General features: G+C 35.6%; 1 long non-coding RNA gene across 7 annotated transcripts; it reads left to right on the top strand.

Moving 5' to 3' along the window:
• The first annotated feature begins 12,075 nt into the window (after positions 1-12,075).
• On the top strand, positions 12,076-21,339 carry LOC135770833 (uncharacterized). 7 transcript variants are annotated; one of them, XR_010542791.2, is made up of 10 exons: positions 12,076-12,356; positions 12,986-13,091; positions 13,349-13,432; positions 13,540-13,617; positions 14,510-14,575; positions 15,266-15,298; positions 16,143-17,076; positions 18,068-18,168; positions 19,517-19,602; positions 20,236-21,339. It is a non-coding gene; the product is annotated as an uncharacterized lncRNA (long non-coding RNA). The 7 variants fall into 7 exon arrangements; XR_012337202.1 differs by lacking the exon at positions 15,266-15,298; XR_010542787.2 differs by having other exon boundaries at positions 15,266-17,076.
• The last annotated feature ends 984 nt before the right edge of the window (positions 21,340-22,323 follow it).

The following is a 22,323-nucleotide window of genomic DNA, read 5'->3' as shown; positions in this document are numbered from 1 at the left end:
GCATAATGCAACTTTATCCAACCAACTTTCAAAACGCATACTGACTACAGGCTACTTTATACAACTAGGGCACCTGTGTGAACACACTTTGCAAAAATGACTTAAAAGCTCAGGTCAAGTGTCAGTATACCAATATTGGAATTTATTGGTGATCACCTCAGACAAAAGCTTTTGCAGTTTATAAAGTCATGCAAACATTTACTTGCACCAAAGAAGTCATCTGTTTTTTTTTATTTTTAATAAGCAAATCTTGATGCTGCAATTCAATGAACACTTATGCAATGTTAAATGATAAAGTGGTGGCAGGTGTGATCTTGGCAGCTTACCAATAAGATTTAATTTAATGATGACCTGCATATGTGGAAATCTTTCAGGTAAATGATTGCCAAAGAGAAAATGGAGGAGAAATAGGGAGTGTGTGTGTCTTTGTGTGAATAGAGAGACCTTGGCTGGTGAATCACAGAGGCTCTTAATAACCTTTTCTTTTCAGCATTAAGAGATTCATTTAAGAATGCTCTCAAACAATTATGGGTACGTGTGCGCATATTTCATCCTGCCAGCTGACAGGTCCTTTGCCCACCCTGTGCGTGTGTTTTGTGAATGTGTTATCTCTCTGTACAGCTTGGTCTGTGGTGCAATACAGAAGTGAGATTGACAGGCAAAGGGGAGTTACTGGCCAGTGTCTGGGAACAGTGATTTGTAATACGAACGTGTTGAGTTCAGTTTTTCTAATATGAGAAATATCTGACCTCTAATCTAACCACCCTCATTCTGGGTATGTGCATTGTGCAGTTACATTTAAAACACATCATTATCTCTGACATTTACTAAAGTAAGTCCCAGATACACAGTATGTGCTGTATGATCTATCGTCATTTTACGGCCCCTCCTCCCTGATTTCAGACTTCAACTCTTTAAAAGATCAAAAGTCAACAAGACTATTGCATGTCAAATATTTCATTGGACCACATCTCGTATAATGCATGCTTTTGCAATTCTCTTACAATAATCTATCCGCATATTTTCTTTGTCCACCTTACAGTCTGATACAGCTGTGGTATGAAATCCATTACTATTACTTTGTGGAAGCATAGCAAAAATTATGAAACCAAATAATCCAATATTTCCAATATATTTCCAAATTGAAATGCTGGAATGCCATTTTCTGCAGCTTAATATGTATTAAAGATTTTTTGTAAATTGGTCAAAACCATAATTTGAAACAAACTCAATAAGCGCTTGTGCAGCTGCTCACCATCCATAAATCTTAAAATGTTATTTCCCTTAAAATTTAAACCCAACCGAGGGAAAGCTGGTGTATTCATGTTTTTATTAAATAAAGTCACTGAAAATAAATGTACATTATGACATTAGAAATGCTTTAATTTCTCAACTTGAACTCCATCGATGCTTAAAAGTTATAATTCTTATATAAATGTTTTTATTAATATTATAATTATCATAAACACTGAAAGAAAACACTGTTCCAAGAAATCCCAGTGAATATGTGTGTGCGCATATCCCCTCTTTTGGGGTTCATATCCACCCACCCACATATAATGTCTCAAGACGTCAATACTTACACCACTTACACAAATGCGCACAAAGACAAACAATCCTTTTAAACGGCTCATTTTTTCATGCCACACGTCACACCAATCCTAACATCCGCCTGTGTGCTTTTAAAGCGATTAGTGTTTAGTGCACTTCAATGCGACACTCTGCAGCATCTCTATTTATTAAAGCTTAATTAAAGAAGTTGTCGCATTAAATCTACAGTACGAATGGCAGTATAGTAGTCTGAAATGGCAGGGGGGCAGACACATTTTCAGGGACAATGTGTCATTTGGTTGCTCTTTTGGCGTGCTTGATATTTCCTGTGACAGAATTAAAAGTTTTAATGACACCTCCTCATTTCCCTGCGTAATAATGACAACACCCTGACATTATGGGAAAAGCTTGCCAGGTGACATTGTCTAAATGTGTTAGTACATGCGTTTCTTTAAAATCTAGGTGCGAGAGAGTCAAGGATGGAAATGAAAATAGCATTAAATGACAAATTTGTGTGCAGAGGAATGTAATGAAGGACAAAGCCATCTAAATGCCAAAGTTCTGTGCCATTAAACTCAATTATAAATGTGCAATTGATTTCATTGATTAATCTTCATATGATCGAATTCTTCTCACTGCTGGAGCTTAACAATAACTACACAAGAGCAAAGTCAATATTTCTTTAATGTTGTAATATAACTCTGGGTCTATTAGCTCCCAGTGGTTAGCTCTTTAAAAGCTTTAGATTCTCTGGTGCATAAACAATGTGGCGTCATTATGCACTTTGTTTTGCTGTAATCGTCCATATTTAAATTTCAAACAACACTTTGTAATATCTGTAATATGTGTGCATTTATAATTCATAGTTGAACGATTATGATCACTTTGTTGTGTAAACAAAGACATTAGCATGTTAATTCAACCAATTTACTTACTTAATTTCCAAATTTCATCCATGCATATATGAACATGAACCATGTCCTGCTGAAAATGCGGAGATCGTGCCAGTCTAAATGCTAATATTTATGATAATTTCAACTTTTCACACAAATCAGTTAACTAATAATTAGCATAAAATGCAATGGTTTAAAACATTTGATTTCCCAAAATAATAAATAGTATTGAAGCTTGAACTCTGCCATATTCACACATTCAGTTCCTCAAACCCGAGGATCATATCAAGTGCACACTGCTCATAGGTTTCATGTCTCTTTTGGGTATTAAAGTGATTTAAATCTCTCTTGGGGACCAAAACTATTGGAACCAGAATAACTGGATGCAGGTGTGAAGACATAAGAGGAGTACAAAACAGCCCAAGAGGAAACTATCCAAACCAGATATCTCTAAAATATAAGATGCTGCAAAATGAAGGATTAAATGACTTGGCCTGTTTTCTTTACCAAAACACCTAAAGGGATAGTTCGGCCAAAAATGATATTAAACCCATGATTTACTCACCCCCAAGCTGTCCGAGTTGCATATGTCCATCGTTTTTCAGACAAACACATTTTCGGATATTTTTGAAAATGTTTTAGATCTTTCAGTTGATTAAATGTAATGTTACGGGGTCCACGACCTTCAAGTCCAAAAAAAGTGCGTCCATCCTTCACAAATTAAATCCAAACAGCTCCAGGATGATAAACAAAGGTCTTCTGAGGGTAATCCACGCGGTGTTGTTGTAGAAATATCCAAATTTAAAACTTTATAAACTAAAATAACTACCTTCCGGTAGTGCCGCCATCTTAGTCGCGTCCGCATTCAGGATGAGAGCTTACGCAGCCTACGAAGGCTAATCTGCTGCTGCTCTGTGCCCCCGCCCTCCGAATTTGTCATCAGCACTAAGAAAAGTGCGTACACTACGCTAATACTCTCTCCTGAATACAGAGGAGTCTAAGATGGCGGCGCTACCGGAAGGTATTTATTTACGTTAATAAAGTTTTAAATTTGGATATTTCTACAACAACACCGCTCGGATTACCCTCAGAAGACCTTTGTTTATCATCCTGGAGCCGTTTGGATTTAATTTGTGAAGGATGGACGCACTTTTTTTGGACTTGAAGGTCGTGGACCCCGTAACATTACATTTAATCAACTGAAAGATCCAAAACATTTTCAAAAATATCCGAAAATGTGTTTGTCTGAAAAACGATGGACATATGCAACTCGGACAGCTTGGGGGTGAGTAAATCATGGGTTTAATATCATTTTTGGCCGAACTATCCCTTTAAGTGACATAAAGAGTCTTATTTACTGTTTTTCCTATTAAGTTTAATGATGAAACTGATAATTGAATCTCTATTTCTTTGTCTCTCCAGAACACATAAATAGACAAAGTGCAATCACGAGAATCCAAATCTATGATGGGTTAGTAATGATGTCTGAAAACTCAATCACAGCCTCAGCATGTGTGTGTGTAGTTTTTGCATATGTGAACAGGTTTGTCTGTTTGCGTTCTTCTCCATCATTAGCAGCTCTTAGGGTGGCAATGGCCCTTAGGGTTTGCGGGTGTGTTGATGGCATAGCAGCGCTTGTGCTTATACTAATGGAAAATGTTCCCTTACAACTTATTAAATCTCTCCCTCTTTTGCTCTGTGCTTATATCAGTTTGAGAAAAGGATATTGTAGGGTATATCTTAAAAATTGGCCCATGAGATCTTAGTAATCTTTCAGTACTTTTCCAGGCATTCTTAAAGAAGACATATAATGACTTTTTTCATGTTTAAGTGTTATAATTGGGTCCCCAGTGCTTCTATCAACCTAGAAAATGTAAAAAAGAACAACCCAGTAACTTCGTTTTTTAAACCATTCTCTGCAAGCATGTAAAAAAATTAAGCTCCCCTTGTGATGTCAGAAGGAGATAATACCGCCCCTTAATCTGCACTATCCAACCACGGCACTGCCATTATAGTGCAGAGATCAACTAATCTCGGCGCACACATACAAAGTGGCAATTTTAATATGTTATAATAAATTATCTATGTTTTTTTTTAGCTAAAACTTCACATATGTACTCTGGGTACAACAAAGCTTTTAGTTGACATCTTGAAAAAGTCTTGTGAAATGTCCCCTGTAAACGATTTCTATCTTTACTAACTTATTCTTGACAAAAACCCTACAGACAAAAAGCTAAAACAGAGGTTTTAGACTTATTTGAAATCATTTCAAATTTGGGACGAACACGGAGATCATATCACTTGCCTGCTCTATTTTTTACAACGTTATATGAAATATTTGGTTTAATCTCATATACGTATGCTCATATTAAATGTGCCAGAGAATGCATTAAAGTATATGTTAAATTGTTCTCTGATATTTACATAGAAGATATGTAACTTTATTAAGTGCAAAAATGACCAAAGACAGTTTTACATGTCCATTTACAACCCGATTTGTCCTCATAATGAAATGGTCTATTATTCCCTCATTTGAAAGGATCATGAAAAATAATGTTGAGCTCTGCTCTGATTGGCTGTCAGTGGTAGCTCTCACAGCAAACAGACCTTATATGTTTGAGCCTGTATCAGACGAATATACGGATTTTGAGGAATAATCAATTGTTTGGAGATTGTTAATAGACGGTTCTGAGTGGTATGTTTGTGTTTTTTCAGTATGGACCTACAAAATGTAACTCTAACGTCAATGGTAGAACTTTAGCCTAAACCCTAGGATCAGTGCAGCAGCTCCCATAATGCGCATCGCGCGCTGTGTGTAGGGTACCAAGTGCTGAGGGGGCACCAAAAATATTAGCCTAATGAAAAAAAATTATAATGCTGATATGATTTTATTAGCCTATATGAATATTATTAGGCACTTTTTAGCCATGTATATGTAACAAAAAATTGGGAACGAGATAATTTCATTGCCCTAGTCTTGAAAGTATGCCCCCTGGCCTTGGATGGTCTGCGCCAGTTGATCGCGCGGGCGCCTGACGAAGTTTGACAGACAGTAGGCAACTTTTATGGAAATGGCTCCGAAAAGACAGCAGGATTTGAGAAAAGATAGACAAGAAACTGCGAGATGATGCCCATGTCAGGATCCGTCAAAATCATGTGTTTAATTATATCTAGTCTTTGTGTTCGGGGTCCTGGCAGTACCATGTTTTATATGGGAGATGCGTAGTTTTAGTATTGGTTTATTCTGACCACGCATTTCCCGTGTCTCGTCTCTTTTTCCCGATCCCTTACTTGTAATTATTTCCAGCTGTATGTAATTTATTTTGTCCCTATTTATTGTCCTTGTGTTTTCTGTTCTGTGCTCGTGCGTCTTGTTGCATTCCTCGTCGTGTTCCTGTTTTGCATTTGTAAGTATTTATGAATATCAAGTCTAGTCTGTTATATGTAGTGTAGAGTTTATTGTTGGTTTATGTTTAGTTTAGTGTTCCACTCATCCTGTCTTGTTTTGTCCCCTCGTGGGTTTTGTTTTTTCCCCATTTTTGTGCAATAAATCATTCATTTGTGTCACGTCCGCACTTGGGTTCATTTCCTTGTTGATTCCTCACAGCCCATGCATCACTTGCAGGTAAGTCCATGTTTAATCATGGGAAATGTGCATGTGCTGCTGCTCATCGTAACACGCAATAATGTGCCTCGAACTTGCTGACATTAATAATAATAATAATAATAATAATTTATAACTTCGGTGCAAGCTAAATTAAGATTTTGCTGTTAAACATTACCTATGCATTTTACTAATAACTGGCGCCAGCTAGCTGTTACTTTTTAACTATCTTTCTTTAGATACTGAGCATTAGTTTATGGTTTATTTTGGCTCACGATATGTACAGAACTTCATCTATGTAAATACAGTTTTACAGCACCTTTAAAACTTGCTCTCGCAAAAACCCCACATTGCACAAAGTTTGATGCAAAAATGGCAAACAGCATCACTAAGTGAAAGGTAAATGTGACACGCTATGAAAACCATAGACTGTAAAAAAATAGATGGATGTACATAGGTTTCTGAAGATCGTTTTTGAAGCTTATAGTAAGCTGTCGCCATCTTGGCCGCGTGTCATTGTGCATCACTTGCGGATATCCGAAAATGTGTAAAGAGGCGGGATGTGGGTGAAGCCGAGGTGGCTGGTTGCTGAAACCACACCCCCTTAGCTCGACTCTAGTGACAGCTGTGGATGTTCAACCGTCACTCAAGTGGCCACTCCTTTAATTACGCAGAACTTTAAAACTTAATATAATTAAAACAGATGACTTACAAAAAAATCACTACCTTCACAGTTGTCATGAAGGGCAAAATTAGCTATACAGACCCAAAAACATTTTGGGTACCAGGCTGTAAATATATATTTTTCTGCTCTAAAGATGTCCATTTTAACATGGAGGTCTATGGGAATTGACTCCCTTTTGGAGCCAGCCCCTAGCGGCCAGTCGATGAATTGCAGTTTAAATCATTTCGGTATTGGCTTCATCAGAGAGTGAAAACCCACCTAAAGTATTTTTTGAGAGTCATTGTTTTCTACATAAAATCATCCTACATAATGTAAAGAATATCCAGTGAAAATATAACCTTGATATCTTTAATGTTGACTGAGTAAAGTCATGTGTGAAATCAATGAATAAATGCTTAAATGTTCTTTTTGATGCTCCTAATCTCATAATTATGTTTTTTTATTCTGGATTTCACAGACAGGGTCAAACATTGACAGGGTCATCCGAATTTATTTGGGATGAACTATGCTATTAATATAGTTTGTTTATGACAACAGGGTTTAAGTCATTGTCTTGTGTGGCCCTCGTGAGTATCTGCTATAATTGAAACGCGTGCTGTTACAACACATTTTTACTTATCTGTCCAACTAGTATTTCCCCAGCTCATTAAAACCATGATTCTTGTGAAATGAAACATGTCCATTAGTTTTATTTACATATCATTTGCATATCCATTATCACAGCTGCCTTAAAAAGCATTGTGGGGAATAGACATCAATAGCGCCAGCATGGTGATCTTCATTTTAACACAGTATGTGTTTAACCGATAAAGAGGAAAGAAATGGCCTTTCTCAACAGTTTTGTTAAACAAAAACTGAGATGATTTTGTAGGGTTTCTCAGAAATAATGACTTCTCTGTATGCAGTAATATCCTCTTTTGGAAATAATTACCGCGGGAGATTACTGACGTAGACAGTGGAACCCCTTTCTGACACAATATACATTAACACATTCACAATTTAACTAATTTAACGTGAGCTTAAACTTCACAGCTTTGTTGTACCTGGAATAAAAATGCACAAACACGCACACACATTCGATATAAAAAGACAATCAAAGACCAACGATTGACTTATCCAGGATCTGTCTGAAGAGGATTGTCTCTGATCCCTACAATGATGAGCGGTGAAAAGCATTATGGGAGTAGATAGAGATCAGTCAGGACGTCCGTCATGACTTTATCTAAAGGTGCAGAGGATCATAAGATCATCATTCCTCCTTCCATACTTATCATGATCATCTTTCTCTATGTGTGCCACCTTTTCCTGAAGCCTCAGGCAATATTGTTGGGCATTGCTATGCTTGACCTTGACAGGATTAAAGAATCTTGCTGAAGAGGGTAATAGAGGTGAACATCTCCACTAGTGCACACTAATACTTTACAAGAGACTTTATAAAAAACAATCAAACAGAAATGATAAAGAAGAACAGGTTAAGGGGCATCCTGCTGGGAAAACAAAATCTGAAACCTTGGATGAGCGAACAAACAAATGACCAAAGGAAAATCTTTATGAATGCAACTGGAAAGAAAGGATGTAAAGTGAATGAATGAATAAGTCAATCATTCAATTAATAAAACAACAAATCACTGATTGAATAAATGTACATATGCCCATCGAGGCATACAAGGAGAGGAGATATGTATAGAAGACAAATGTGGAAAAGTGGAAAATGGTGGGAGGGGATTGGAGCGGGAATCCTCGGTTCGGTCTCCATTGTCGTGCTGTCTGTGTGAAGGAGGCCATTAACGTGACAAAGGAGACAAAGTCCTTTAATTCAGGCATTGAAACAGACAATGCAGCTACTGCAAGGTGCCCGCTGATAGAAAAGGTCTTAACTCGGACGCCTCCCACTCACACACAATTGAAACATGCAAACAAAAATAAAACATTCAAATATATATATATATATCTATCTCACAATATGGCCATGCATACAAACTTTCTTCTCATTTGACCTGCTTTCAATGCAAAGGTATTGACATTTATTTTTTCCTGTTTACAGCTATAAAATGTCTGAAGCTACTAAATGCTTGAAAAAGATATCGAAAAGCTGACCGTTCTCATGGTCACTGGACAAAACCATCATCATTCACAAACCGCTGTCGATAAGAAAACACTTTACCTATCCATAATACACACACACAAAGAGAGACGCGGAAATATCACCTGAACGCTACTGTTTGACAGGCCTAAGCAGGTGACTAATGTGTGATTCATTTCATAAAGTCAGCCATGACTCAAAGTGAGTGGTATATTGAGCAGAACTGTTTGATGGGTGTGTGTTCTCTTGTTGCGGATTCATTTATCTTGGACGTGTATTGATTAAGTATGACGTTTCTGAGATAAACAGAGTCAGTTTAATGTGTGGTAAGAGAGATTAAATATATCTAGACCTGCACACATCCCATTTAATGTAATTAAACTTAACTTAAGCACTGTAATAAGTAGAATTAGCTTACACTACAGTTTGGAAATAACGTTTTCAAAATGCACAGGTGGGAGTCGAAGGAGAAAAATAATACTAAGAAAGTTACACACAAAAGAAGATGTGATACCAGTGCAATCTATCATACCTGAAACATTGTACATAATTATATTTAATACAAAATTAGAAACGACTGTACTTACTAAAAATTTTAAATATACAAAAAATTGCCAAAATATGTACTGAAATTCTGAAATATGTTAAAAAAGATATTATATATATTATAATAATATATATTTTTCACAAATATATTTGTTGGCCATTTTTTATATCTTGAATAATATTTTTAAAATAAATATATTTTAAGGCATTTATTTTCACGTCGCATTGGAAGATAAACTTTGTATGTTACAAACCTGTAAACATAACAGGTTTGAGAAGATTAAAATTAAATATATTTTCAATTGCAAACATACATTTATAATTTTATATTTTATACATACGTATACATTTTATACTTATACATTTTATACAAACTTTTATATTTTGGGCAGGAAAAATATATGTTTTGCTATATGGGTTGTAAAATTATAAAAGTTAGCCTATTTTTGCCCCTGTAATACATTTTTAAATACATGTTAATATATGAAGGTTAAATATATTGTTAAATTCAAAATATATTTAATTAACCTTTAAGTATTGTTTGAAAACATTATTTTGGCCAAAGAAATGTTGAAAATTATTTTTGAATTTTTTTTGCCTTTTGGGATAGTCTGATATATTTTGCATGTTTTTGGGAAATATGAGGCATAATAATATGTCCCCTATGAGCTGTGGTATCTCACTGACTAAATTAGTTAAATATCACTTAAAATCTTATATTTTGTGTCGTGACGGGTATAAGGTATAAACAGTAAGGTATAAACAGTGAACGTCTTCGACTTCATGCAACGCAGCCACGAGGCATAGTATGACATCAAATAACCGCGAACGTAAGCCGAAAGCATACGAAGCAGTCTAGTCTCGAATCACTCTCGCGGTACTTTGATGTCATCCACCTGTCGTTCTGCGTGGTACGAAGCTAAGCACGACTGCGTGAGCACTAACCAAGTCGTTCACAAACCAGGGTGAGCTTAAAAAAAAATAAAAAGGTTCTAACAGGAAACAATTACGTGAGCACATGTATAAAACAGCCTAATGCTGTTGTTATAAATGTAAAACAATTTAGAGACATAACTTAGATATGCTTTTAACTTATAAACTGTATTTGCTAATCATCCTTCTGCCATAGTTTAGATTTTTGGAGCGAGTCCTACCAGTTCCACACTGCAGCTGAAGAAATCCGTCGTGTACAAAGCTAGCTTTGGGGCGTAATCCGCGCCTCCTTCAATCCCACAATTCACAGGTCTTTTTCAGGCGGCTTCCAAAGAACCATCTTCAAGCTCCTCTTTGAAAGTCGACTTTCTACGGAGCCCGCGAGGGGACATGGTGGTGGATAATATTTGGGATAAGAGGGAAAATTTTTTTATAGCTTTTGCGTTCCCCCGAGAAGCTTTTTGCGTTCTCTCGCAAAACTTTTGCGTTCCCCCGAGAAACTTTGCGTTCTCTCGCAAAACTTTTGCGTTCCCCCGAGAAACTTTTTGCGTTCTCTCGCAAAACTTTTGCGTTCCCCCGAGAAACTTTGCGTTCTCTCGCAAAACTTTTGCGTTCCCCCGAGAAACTTTTTGCGTTCGCTCGAAAAAAGAGCCTACGTTTTCGCGAGAAACTACGGCGCTTACAGCGTCACCTGAGGCAGTTCATTGATGCCAGCTGTTTAAATATGATATATAACTACTGTTATTAAAGAATTATACGGTATTTCTTTGTATTTAAGTCCAAGTTCAAAATAAACAGTGTAAGTGGCTAGTCTTGCATAGCCTTAGTTCACTCCAAAATGGTCTAGTATTGTCACTTAACTTATGCTGCTTGACTCCTCAGCATTAAGATCATTATAGAAATGATATTAATATTTAACATTTCACATTTAGAGGTGGATATAGGCTACCCCGTGCCATCTAATAAGGGTACTCCGTATAGCTAAGTGTTCCCAGCACTACACCATATGGCATCATTGATGTCCGCTGTTATAACTACTGTTATTAAATAATGATATTGTATTTCTTTGTATTTAAGTCCAAGTTCAAAATAACACTCTTTAAACCGCTCCATTGTGAAACAGGTCATGTTTTTAGTTCAGATAAACACCCCAGATAGCACACGTACGTCTCAGATACGTATCTGCGAGGTAATCACTCAGATTTCCATTCCGTCTGGAAAACGTATTATAAAGGTCGTTTGCCCATATGAATTACGTATCTGAGACGTACGAGCCCAGCCGTTTTGAAGACGCTTTTAAGATCTTTTCAAGACGCTTGATATTTAGAATGATGGTTAGCAGATGTATCTAAGATATTTCCAAGATGTTTCTTAGATCTTTAAAAGATCTTTATAAGAGCTTTAATCGAGCTCTTTCTAAGATGTTTCTGAGAGCTTTAAAAGACGATTAAAAGATCATTAAAAATAAATTGCTCTAAACTACATCTTCTAACACAGTTATACACATTATTACAATATATCATTGACAACAATTAAAACAGTATTTTCAATAAAACAGGCAGTTGATTGCGTAAAATTTATTAAAATTAGACAAAGGAAAACATTCATAAGACGCATATTTACACGAGTGTATGCAAAAAAGCAACGTTTTTCTATAACATACAAAGAAACACAATATCTTTAAATTAATCAAATGCTTCCTCGGGCAAAGAACATCTTTTCCCGATTTTCCGCGTCTCCTTCAGTGGTAGACGGACGGATTCTTCATCTGCAGCAGCTGCATTCTAAAAGAAACCATTACAAAAATAAGGAAAAATTAATTTTACAAACTATGTCATATGTTTTCTTTGTTTCCTCAATATAACTCTGATTAGAATGTCAAACAAAGATAAAATCATCCGTATTAATCGTCAATATCGTGTATATTATTAATATGAGCGTCTTTGCGTTAAATTCGTGCTACACCACACCATGCACTTATATCGACGTCGCAATGCAAAAGAAGAAGGGCAAGAAAGAAACCTGTCCTGGTCTGGCGATTTAAGGGGACATTTGTTTAAGGTATGTAATACATTTTAATAATGCTGGGTGTGGGATCAGTTAACTAGAAATTTCGTTGATAATTAGCAATGTATGTACAGTAACTAGCTAGTTCACGTTAGATATTTTATTCACGTGTCTGTGGTTATTTTAGGTTTTTGATAGTTAATTTCACTGATAGTTTGAGCCCGTGTAAATTTCTTAAAAAGCTGTAATTATTATTTTATTTAACATTATTATGTTTGCTGTCAAGACTGATATTTATTTTTATATATTTATTGACGTTGATATGTAAACTTAACCTACTCAGTTGTACTTGACTAATGCAATAATGACAGGTCCACCTGTTTAAGTATATTGTAAAACATTTGAACATAACAACATTTGGACATAACATACACACATTGTTTCCGCCTGCATCAATTTAGTTGTATAGCTGCATTGCTGGTTAACACCTCTGGGCAGATTCTCCATGTTCTTCTTTTATGTGTAGCTGCTCACCTTAAACAGATACAGTACATTGAAGTAATGTTTAAAACAAATTAAGCCCTATAATATTGTTTATGTTTACAATAATTGGTAAAAAGTTTGACGGATAAAATGGTTCTTACCATTCTCTATATAAGCCCCTCTGTTAACTTTTGTTCAAGCCTGTCTTGATCTTTTATCAGTCTAGAAAGATGTTGGAGAAAAGACATCATCCTCTTCTATAATCTCCATCTGTAATTGGACTAACAACTGGACCAGTGAATGCAGGTGACTCCAAGATTGTCTCGCTTACAGCTGCAATATCAAAAAAATAATTGAATTGAGGCTTTTTATATACATTTAGTATTTTTTATTAAAATTCATAATGAGCATATGTATACATTGATTTAAAACAGTACTCAAGACTGTAGATTTACTGTGAGGTTTTGAATGTTGGACAGATTATCAGACCTGCATCTGCCTCAGACATGTTGATGTTTAGCTAATGACAATTTTAAATACATTTATTTTTTTTATTTTTTTAGGCAACTTACTCTCCATTCGACCTTGCAGGTCACACCATGGTCTCAAGAGGGAAAATGAGTGCTCTATGGATTGAACAGAAAAAGGTAGTATTAAACAGTGTTATGTTGTATTTAAATGCCATGAACAATGCGTTTATGTTTTCTTCCTAATTATGTCAACAAATGCTCTCTTACCTTGCATGGTACTTTAGGTGAATCAAAACTCCAACATCTGTATGAGGGTCTGGATGGATAAAGGATGCCCACTGGAGCTGGAAATGATGGATCAGGTCATTTTCATTTGTCACATTTACAAAGAAGCACACTCTAAGGATTGCGTTACCCTGTCTGTGGCAAATACACTAGACAAAAGTATTGGGAGGCCTCATTCTAATAAACATGTTTATTTATTCCAGTATGTCCAATCAAAACAAATAAAAATGCTATACCATATAATACCACTACAAAGAATTTTGATTTTTGTTGCAACAGTTTTGTAAGTGCCTTTTTCTGTTCCGAAATGACTACAGCTTCTTGTACAAGTCATTGATAGGTTTAGGTGATGAGTTTTTGGCTAAAAACCTTTGAGTCATATCAAAGGTGTTAGCTGAGTTAAGGTCTATTCAGACCAGTCAAAGTTCTTCCACACCAGACTGAATCACTAATTTTCTGTTTGAACCTTACTTTGTTTGTAGGGTCATTCTTAAGTTGGTATTGAAAAGGGCCCTGCCAAAACTCTTGCTATAAATTTAGCATCAAACGGTTTTTCTAGAATATCATATGCTGTAGCATTAAGATTTGTGCTCATGGAAATATGTAAAGTATTTAAACCTGTTTATTAGAAGGAGGTGTCGCAATACTTATGTCTATATAGTTTATGTTTAACAAGCCAAAATAACTAGGGCTGCTTCTTTTTAAGAACTTTTGGTTATTTTTAAATCAGCCAGAGGAATAACAGTCCTTAAATGTGTAATGTACTGCCATAATCTTGTAATGATCAAACGTGAGGTCAGATTCTTGTTAACCTACTGTGTTCTTTCTTGATGGTTAGCCGAGTGTCCCAGGACAGAAAATCTGTTTCGTATGGATCAGAGTCAGACATGAACATCTAATATGTAATATCTAGTGATATGTTTTCTTAGATAATGCTGTGAACAAATGCTCTTTTACCTTGAATATTAGGTGGATCCACACTTGAACCATCTGTATGATGATCTGCACCCACTGGATCTGTAAATGGTGGTGCAGGTAAGTTTCACAAGTAAACAAACTCAAATCCTATTCAGACCATTCATGATTCCAGCAATAACCAAGTTTTTTCGTAACAATAAGACTGCATTTACAATGCAAATCTTAATGCACAGATCATATTTTTTTGACTATATTCATTTTTTGTTCTGATCTTTTTATATTTACATAAGACACTATTCATATCTGATATCGGTGTTACAATAATTTGCAAAACTACAGTTAATATGAGTGTCATAATTTGCCCTTGAGTTTTGTATCGACTTAAGCCAGGGTCACTGCCAATTTAGGCATGTTTTAATTATGACACTTAAACAATTGTATATGTACTTCGATAAAGGTTTTTGCAATCATGGAAACATAAGTGAATTGCAGACAGCATTCTTCTTTTACGAATGTAAAATGGCTGGAGTAGTGATGTCACTAGCTAAATTAATTTTCATTTGACCTCCCCCACAGAAAGACACAGCACATCATTATATCGTTGGCTCCGCCCACTGGTGTTCAGTCTAAAGTAGTAGTTGTTGACAATCATAAAGTTGTAATAACAGTAAGATTGTGATGTCAGACAAACATTGTGCTGTTGCTGGCTGTGGGAAATTAGTGTCTTTGTAAGGGTCGCAAATAATTTGAAAATATTTATGTTTCTAAATATGCCCCCCTACCATGAACTAAACTGGACTGTTGCAGAGACCAAGTGTAGTAGGGTACACTACTATGCAGGTGACATTCTTTTGTTTATTGAAGCTATGACAAATAATTTGTCTGTTTAGTTAATGTTTTATACAGTGTAACTGTACCTAAACATTGTTCCTTGAGGTCCTCTGCTATTTACATTTTGTATGTCTTCCTTATTTAACACACCTTATTCAAATCATCAGCTCATTAGTAGAGATCTTCATGAACTGAACTGAGGCTGTGTCCAAATGTTCACACTTGTTGTCTTTGCACTAGACTACTTACATTACGGGTTTTTTTTTTTTGTATTTGGCCTAAGTATTCTAGTGGGCGTGAAGATCCCAAGCGTGCATGTAGAATTATTCATCCGATGGGACACACTTAGCATGGGTAAAAATTTCAATCCAGGTAGTGCCAGCAATTTGCACCAAAACGTATTTGTGTTTTATTTACTACTTTTAATTTATATTTAACATTTTTAAGTTTTTCTGTAAATAAAATGAACACTCTGAAATGAACATTTGCTTATATCAAACTTTTAGATGCAGAATTCTTTGCTCCTGTAAAAAAGCTCTTTGTTTTGAGTATGTAGCTTTATTAAAGTGTATTATTTATTCAGTAGTCCCTAAATAAACGACACAATGTTGCAGATGTTTCACAAAATGCATAACAATAATGCAGTGAACACCATAGAAATGTTAACATACAATTAAAAGTCTCATGCTTTACATCCAGAACATGATGCACGATAGGATGCACAAAGTGATATTTGGACGCAGCCTCAGTCTGTCAAATCAAAGAGACATACAGAATGCACAGAGCAGTGGGACTCCATGAACAGAGTTGAGAACCACTGCTGTAACTCATTATGCTTACCTGACTCATGCAGAATTCTGGCCTGGTGTTTGGTCCCCCTTTCTCTGGCTTGTGTCTCCATCATCATTACACTCTTGTCAGTGTAAAAGTATCGTCGTCTGCGTACCAGGACTTTGTTACTCAGCTGTCCCTTCTCCTTCAAGCTACATTTTTGTCAAGCTGCAACAAGTTGGAATACATAATTATTAACGTTTAATGATTTTGATGTATGAAATATGTAACAAAAGCAAAAAATGTATAGACATTCTATTAAGAAATTACCTTTTTGTTGTTTGTTTACTGACCTTTCAACCATATTGCATTTATAATTGATCATCATACCTTTGGTCTACTGTTAACAGGTTACTGTAGAAAACAAAGTCAAACAAAAAAGAGAGAAAAAATTATAAATGCTGAATGTGTCTCATCTTAAATACATTGTTGTTGTTTTTGTTTCATTGATTTTGGATGTTTTGATGATTTAAGGAAAATTTACGTAGCATATATATTGATGTTTTAAATCAGAGTTTGTTAATGACACTTAATCATTAACAAACATTTAAAAAGCTTTATTACAATACTAATTGATAATATATATGTAATAATCTTGTTTTGTAACACCCTAAATCACTGAGCGCACAAACGCTACCCCTGTTACAAGCATGAGTGATTGACTTCAGGCACACATGCGCAGACATTGAAGTACCGCGAGAGTGATTCAAAAGCCCACGAAACAGTGTAATCACGCGGTACTGTGATGTCATACTGGTTAAGGCTAAGCCACGTGAAGCCGGACACAAGGGCTTTGGGCTGGAGTAGCCTGTGGCTTTTAAGGCTTCGTGTCTCATCGCGTTAAACGATCGCAGAACGATTTATTTCTCTTTTTCACCTCGATCTTTGGCCTCGTGTGATTTACCAAAACCAACATGTGAAGTTACAACGCTGACGAAGGAGTTTCATCAGTAGAGGTAAGTACCAACATGTTATGCATGTAGTGGATCTAAAGATTGATTGTCGTATATGATCATTCTTTTTTTGGTTTGTTTGTTTGTAACGTTTATCAATGCAAGCCAAAATCGAGCTGCAAATCCTGAAGGCAAGGCACGTTGAACATGTAACCGTTTTCTCAGCGGTGGTGGGGTAAAAATTTGCTAAGTTAGCCTAGACCAGCCCCTGTTTAACTTAAAGTTACTTGAGTTATAAAATGTATCAATCTTCCCGTCCGACTTGCTTGGAGTAAGTTAACGTTATGTAAACGACCGGTATTCACAAGAAGCCTTAAAGTTTTATAGCGAAGTGGTTTGATAATTAAGTTAATATATTTTATCAGTTGTATTAGCTATAAAGTTATTTATATCTGTGAATTAATTCGTATTTTTATCAGTTTCTAACAACACATACATGACAAAAGGCTAGCGTTACGTTAATAACGTACGTTAAGTTACTTACCAACACGAACAAACTGAGTCTGACAGACAAATTAACTTAAAGCCAACAATAATAAAAAAAAAACATATTATAAATTAACATAAACGTTATGTTTACGAATTATATTATTTACATGTTAATATTGATGTTAAATGCGAAGAAAATGTTGAAGTGTGCCTGAGGAAAAACGGTCATATCATGAAAATGGCGCTCACGTGACGTACGAATGGCCTCGCGACCACTGTCTATGTTCGCGCTTGCGCGACAGAAGGGTTAACTTCCTGCTCCAACCTGCAACCATTTGAATGCAGGGATAATAACAAATAACCAAAGTTTAATCATATTGCTGGATTTTTTTATAATGCTTAATAAATGATGCGTGTAAATTTACACATATTTATTACGTCACTGACATTGTTTTTTATTGCGTTTATTTCTTTTATATTGATTGAAAATGAAAACCTTATTTAATTTACCTAAAATTTGTTTGTGTTTAACACTGATTTATGTTGTTTTTCTGTTTAATATTAGTGTGTCCTGGAAAACGTGTGCTCGGAAACATGCAGAATACAGGATTTACAGAGCCGACCTTGAGGCACCCACTGATGGATAATCTGTTTACCTAAAAACAGGTAATGTATAAACATTGCAAATATAATGAATTCACAAGTATATAATTTCACAAATATTTAATATTATTAACAATTATTATTAATAATGTACATATTAAATTATATTATACATGTTCAGTTGTTCTGTTAAGTTTTTTAAAAGGATATGCATGGTAGATCAATTAGATTATCTTTCTCACTAGCTATAAGCAGCATGCTATAGAAATGTTCCACTTAAAGGTGTAGCGGAGGATTTTCTCGAATTTTAGAAAAGAAACGCCGTCTCCGCTTTTTAAAAAAAATGCAATTGCGCAACACTCCAGATTGACAACTAGGAGGACCAATAGTCTTGATGATCCACCCGGAAAACCTAAATTCTCCGCAATACCTTTAATGTTTAATGCTCTTTTACCTTGATTGTTAGGGTGGTGTTCATACAAAGCAACTTATTGCTCATCTGCTTGAGAGAAAGTTACTGCTGGGGCTCTCCTGCTAAGGTTGTCTTAATTCTAAAAAGAAATTAAGTCATTTAGGCTTAGGTCATAGCAAGTTTTGAATGAATGACTTCACAATCTGTTTTAATAATGTTTATTTACAATGTATTTTATTCCACTTACCTGAATCGTGCAGAGGCTTGATGTTTAGTCCACCGGTTGTCTTCTCCAACCTCTGAGTGAAGCCACCACGAGTGGTCGTGTTAACCAATTTTTTTAATTTTAGTGCACAGTGAGTGTGTCTACATAGTCTAAACGCTTAATAAACTGATAACGTGTAAGGTCATTTAAATGCATAAAATGGTTTTCTTTTATAGGGTAAAGCCCATAAATGGCAAAAACTGATTGGCACAGGTAGTTTTTTTGCTCTTAAACCAGATTTTAAAGTCTTTTTTGCCGTTTCGTATGTGCGTATGTCTCCACCTGAGATAGATAAACTTCACAAATAAAAGTAAATTAAAACGCTTGAAACATGTTAATGTAATAAGCTGATTTTTATAATATCATAATAGGATAATTGTCCTCTTATTATGTGCATGTAAACATACTCAATGTCTTTGTTTATCCTTTGTCTCAAGTCACACTGAGTGTGAGAAGTCATTTGTCCAGTGCTGTCGGGAAATCTAATGATAACTGCAATTCCTTCAGTCTAACATGATGGTTGAATTACACACAGATAAACTCCCACTTTATAGACCACAAGATTTGAGTTCAGGCAGATTAAGATAGTTGATTGAGTTTAGTTGTTATTGTTTGGCTGTTGGCTCATATTATTATTGATTTTGACAATTTTCTTACAGCCCTTGTCTGTCAAAATAATGCAACCTCTGGTTGTAAAGCACATTTTAAACTGATCTTCTTCATTCTGTCACTAGCCCACCACAATCCATGTTTACCAGCTGTGAAAGTGCAGGCCAAAAATCTTCCTTCACCTGTGGGCCTCTACCCACATGTAGATAAGGTAATGAATTATTTGATTACTGTCGCTGTTTCTGTAACTGGGGCAAAATAACTGCCCTAGAGAACATGAAGATTAGCCAAAACTGTGGTATTGCGCTAGCCCTAAAAATTTGAGAATCTTGATGTTTCTAACACATGGTACAACCGCTTAGTAGGCATGGGCCAGTATAAGATTCTGGCGGTATAATTACCTTTAGCAAAAATACCACGGTTTCACAGTGTTGGGGTTTTCCCATTGCTACACAAAATTGTTTTATTTTTAAATGGCAGGTAAAAATAAAGCCTTTAAATTATATTATATATAATATTTTCGAAATGTATATTACATGTAAACATCAAATCAATCACATGACTTAATGAATTTTGTATAAATACAGTTCATACCTTGGAGACGGTTTCACAGACCATTTTAGTGGTTTTGTAACCTTGACTGTTTAAAACCACGGTGTACCTTAAAACTGGTAACCAGCCCATGCCTACCGCGTAGTATCTATTATTAAGGTGGTTGACAGGTCTGTTTGCATGTTATTGCATTGGTAATAATTTATTGTTTATAGTCCAATATTGATTGTGAGAATTATTTAAATTTCCTTAAAAATGTTCTAACATCTTTTCCTTTCTTTTCTTAATGCAGCACTTCAGGAGAAACCTGCCTGTGATCTGCTAAGATGCACAGATTCAACTCTGGCCCATTGTCATCCCAACACCTCATCTGCCATCAGTTTCGTTTAGTGTCGGTCTATTGCAAAAGTTCTTATAAACTTTAAATGAGACTTTGTGTTAAGCAGGGGTTTCCAAACTTTTCATTCCACAACATATTAAGCCCAGGATACACAGCAGGATTTTTGCAATCCAATAAGACCTTATCACACTGTGTGACAAGGATTGTTTAAACTTCAGCAGTAGACTGTCGATGAAGACACCTATTGCATCTGAAGCTGCGACATCTGTCATCAACATGCGCTAGTGGTAAACAAATACAGGTATGCAGGTCGTAGAAGCAAACACATTGTTGATGTGCGTTGATCATGCTGAACTTCTTACACTGTCATAAAACTATCGTAGGTGTCTTTGGTCCCAGGACTGGGAAAACAGACGTCTTTAAACCTCTCACACTGTATGAGATAGGACCACCAATTAAGAGCCACGATCACAGAAATCTCCACAATTGTTTCACGATTGGTAATCTTTCATCTGGGACAGCCAAAAATCGTGCCGTGTATTATGGGCTTTAGACAGGTGTAATCTTATAGTATATCAAAACCATTGCTAATAATTAATTGGACAAACCATTACTACAATGCAACACTCACTATCTTACGGTGCGACCCACAAGTGGGTCTTCACCCACAGTTTAAAAACCCTGAGTATGAGAAAGAGTATGTTGTATTGTAATTAAAGTCACATCTAAGTGTTATGGAACAGTTTGTCATTATATTCACAGTATTACATGGTTCTTTCAGCAGTTACTACGTTACAGTGCTCTTAAAGTGTCCTGATCAGCTTTGGGTCTTGTGAAGTAATGTAATGAGAACGTGATCAATAGCTTTGCAGTATTTTGTTACACTGTGGCTGTAATCATATTAACACATAGGTTAAACATTTTATTCAAATTTGGTAAACAAACTAGTCAATATAATTCATGCTGTGATGCTGGATTAAACCTGGTCAAATGATTGTGTATTGTGTTTTCAATTTTTATGAGGTTTCTTCATCTATATAAACATTCTTAATATCACCTTTGGTTTGCTCAGAGTTTGTTCAGATGATTTTTTAAAACTAAATGTTGTGAAAATGCAAGGTGTGTTACACAATTTCAATGGATGGCGTGGGGTCAAAAACTATCAAAAGTTTCAACCTTAGATATATAACTGTTGACAAATGTGAGTCACACCCAGTAATTATAATAAGCAGGAATTACAGTAAGCAGGGTCACCTTAAGATAATCAGCTTGTTGGCAATTGTTTTATTTAATTAAATGTATAACTTTTTTCATTTCAGACTGATAAAACAGTCAAAGGGGCAGTGGCTGTTGACAATGATGTTCTTGTGTGTTTTGTATTTGTTAATATTTTGTAGTCAGAAAGAGTATGAGATCACCTTTTCTTGTGCATGGTTTTTTATTATACGTGATATGGGCTTTTATTAATTATATTTAATTATATTTTTTGATTCAAAATTAATGCCAACCCTTAAAAACATGTTGACTATATTTTTAAAACAATTAAACAAGACATTTATTTAAAAAATGAAATGAGTTGGAGGTCTTTGCTGATTCGTCTGCGTTTGATCGGATTCAAGACCAAACGGAGATGCATGCAGGCAGGTAGGATTTAGAATTTTTTAAGATCTTAAATACGTCTTGTAGAGATATGGAAGACGTATTATTCAAAGACGATCGTCAGCAGATGTAAAGATCTTTACAAGACGTATCTGAGACGTACGTGTGCTATCTGGGACTTTATCTCCCGTCCCCAATGGTTCAGACAGCTCAATGCATTCACAATGGAGCGGTTTATAGAGTGTTATTTTGAACTTGGACTTAAATACAAAGAAATACTGTATAATTCTTTAATAACAGTAGTTATATATCATATCTACAAACAGCTGGCATCAATGATGCCATTACCTTGTGAACTGTCTCAGGTGACGCTGTGAAGCGCTGTGGGTCCTCACGGAAACAAATGCTGAGTCCCAATTCGCATACTATCCGTCCTAAATA

This window comes from Paramisgurnus dabryanus, chromosome 8 (genome assembly GCF_030506205.2).
Source record: "Paramisgurnus dabryanus chromosome 8, PD_genome_1.1, whole genome shotgun sequence".
NCBI classification, from domain to species: Eukaryota; Metazoa; Chordata; class Actinopteri; order Cypriniformes; family Cobitidae; genus Paramisgurnus; species Paramisgurnus dabryanus.
This window is presented reverse-complemented; position numbering and strand designations above follow the sequence as displayed.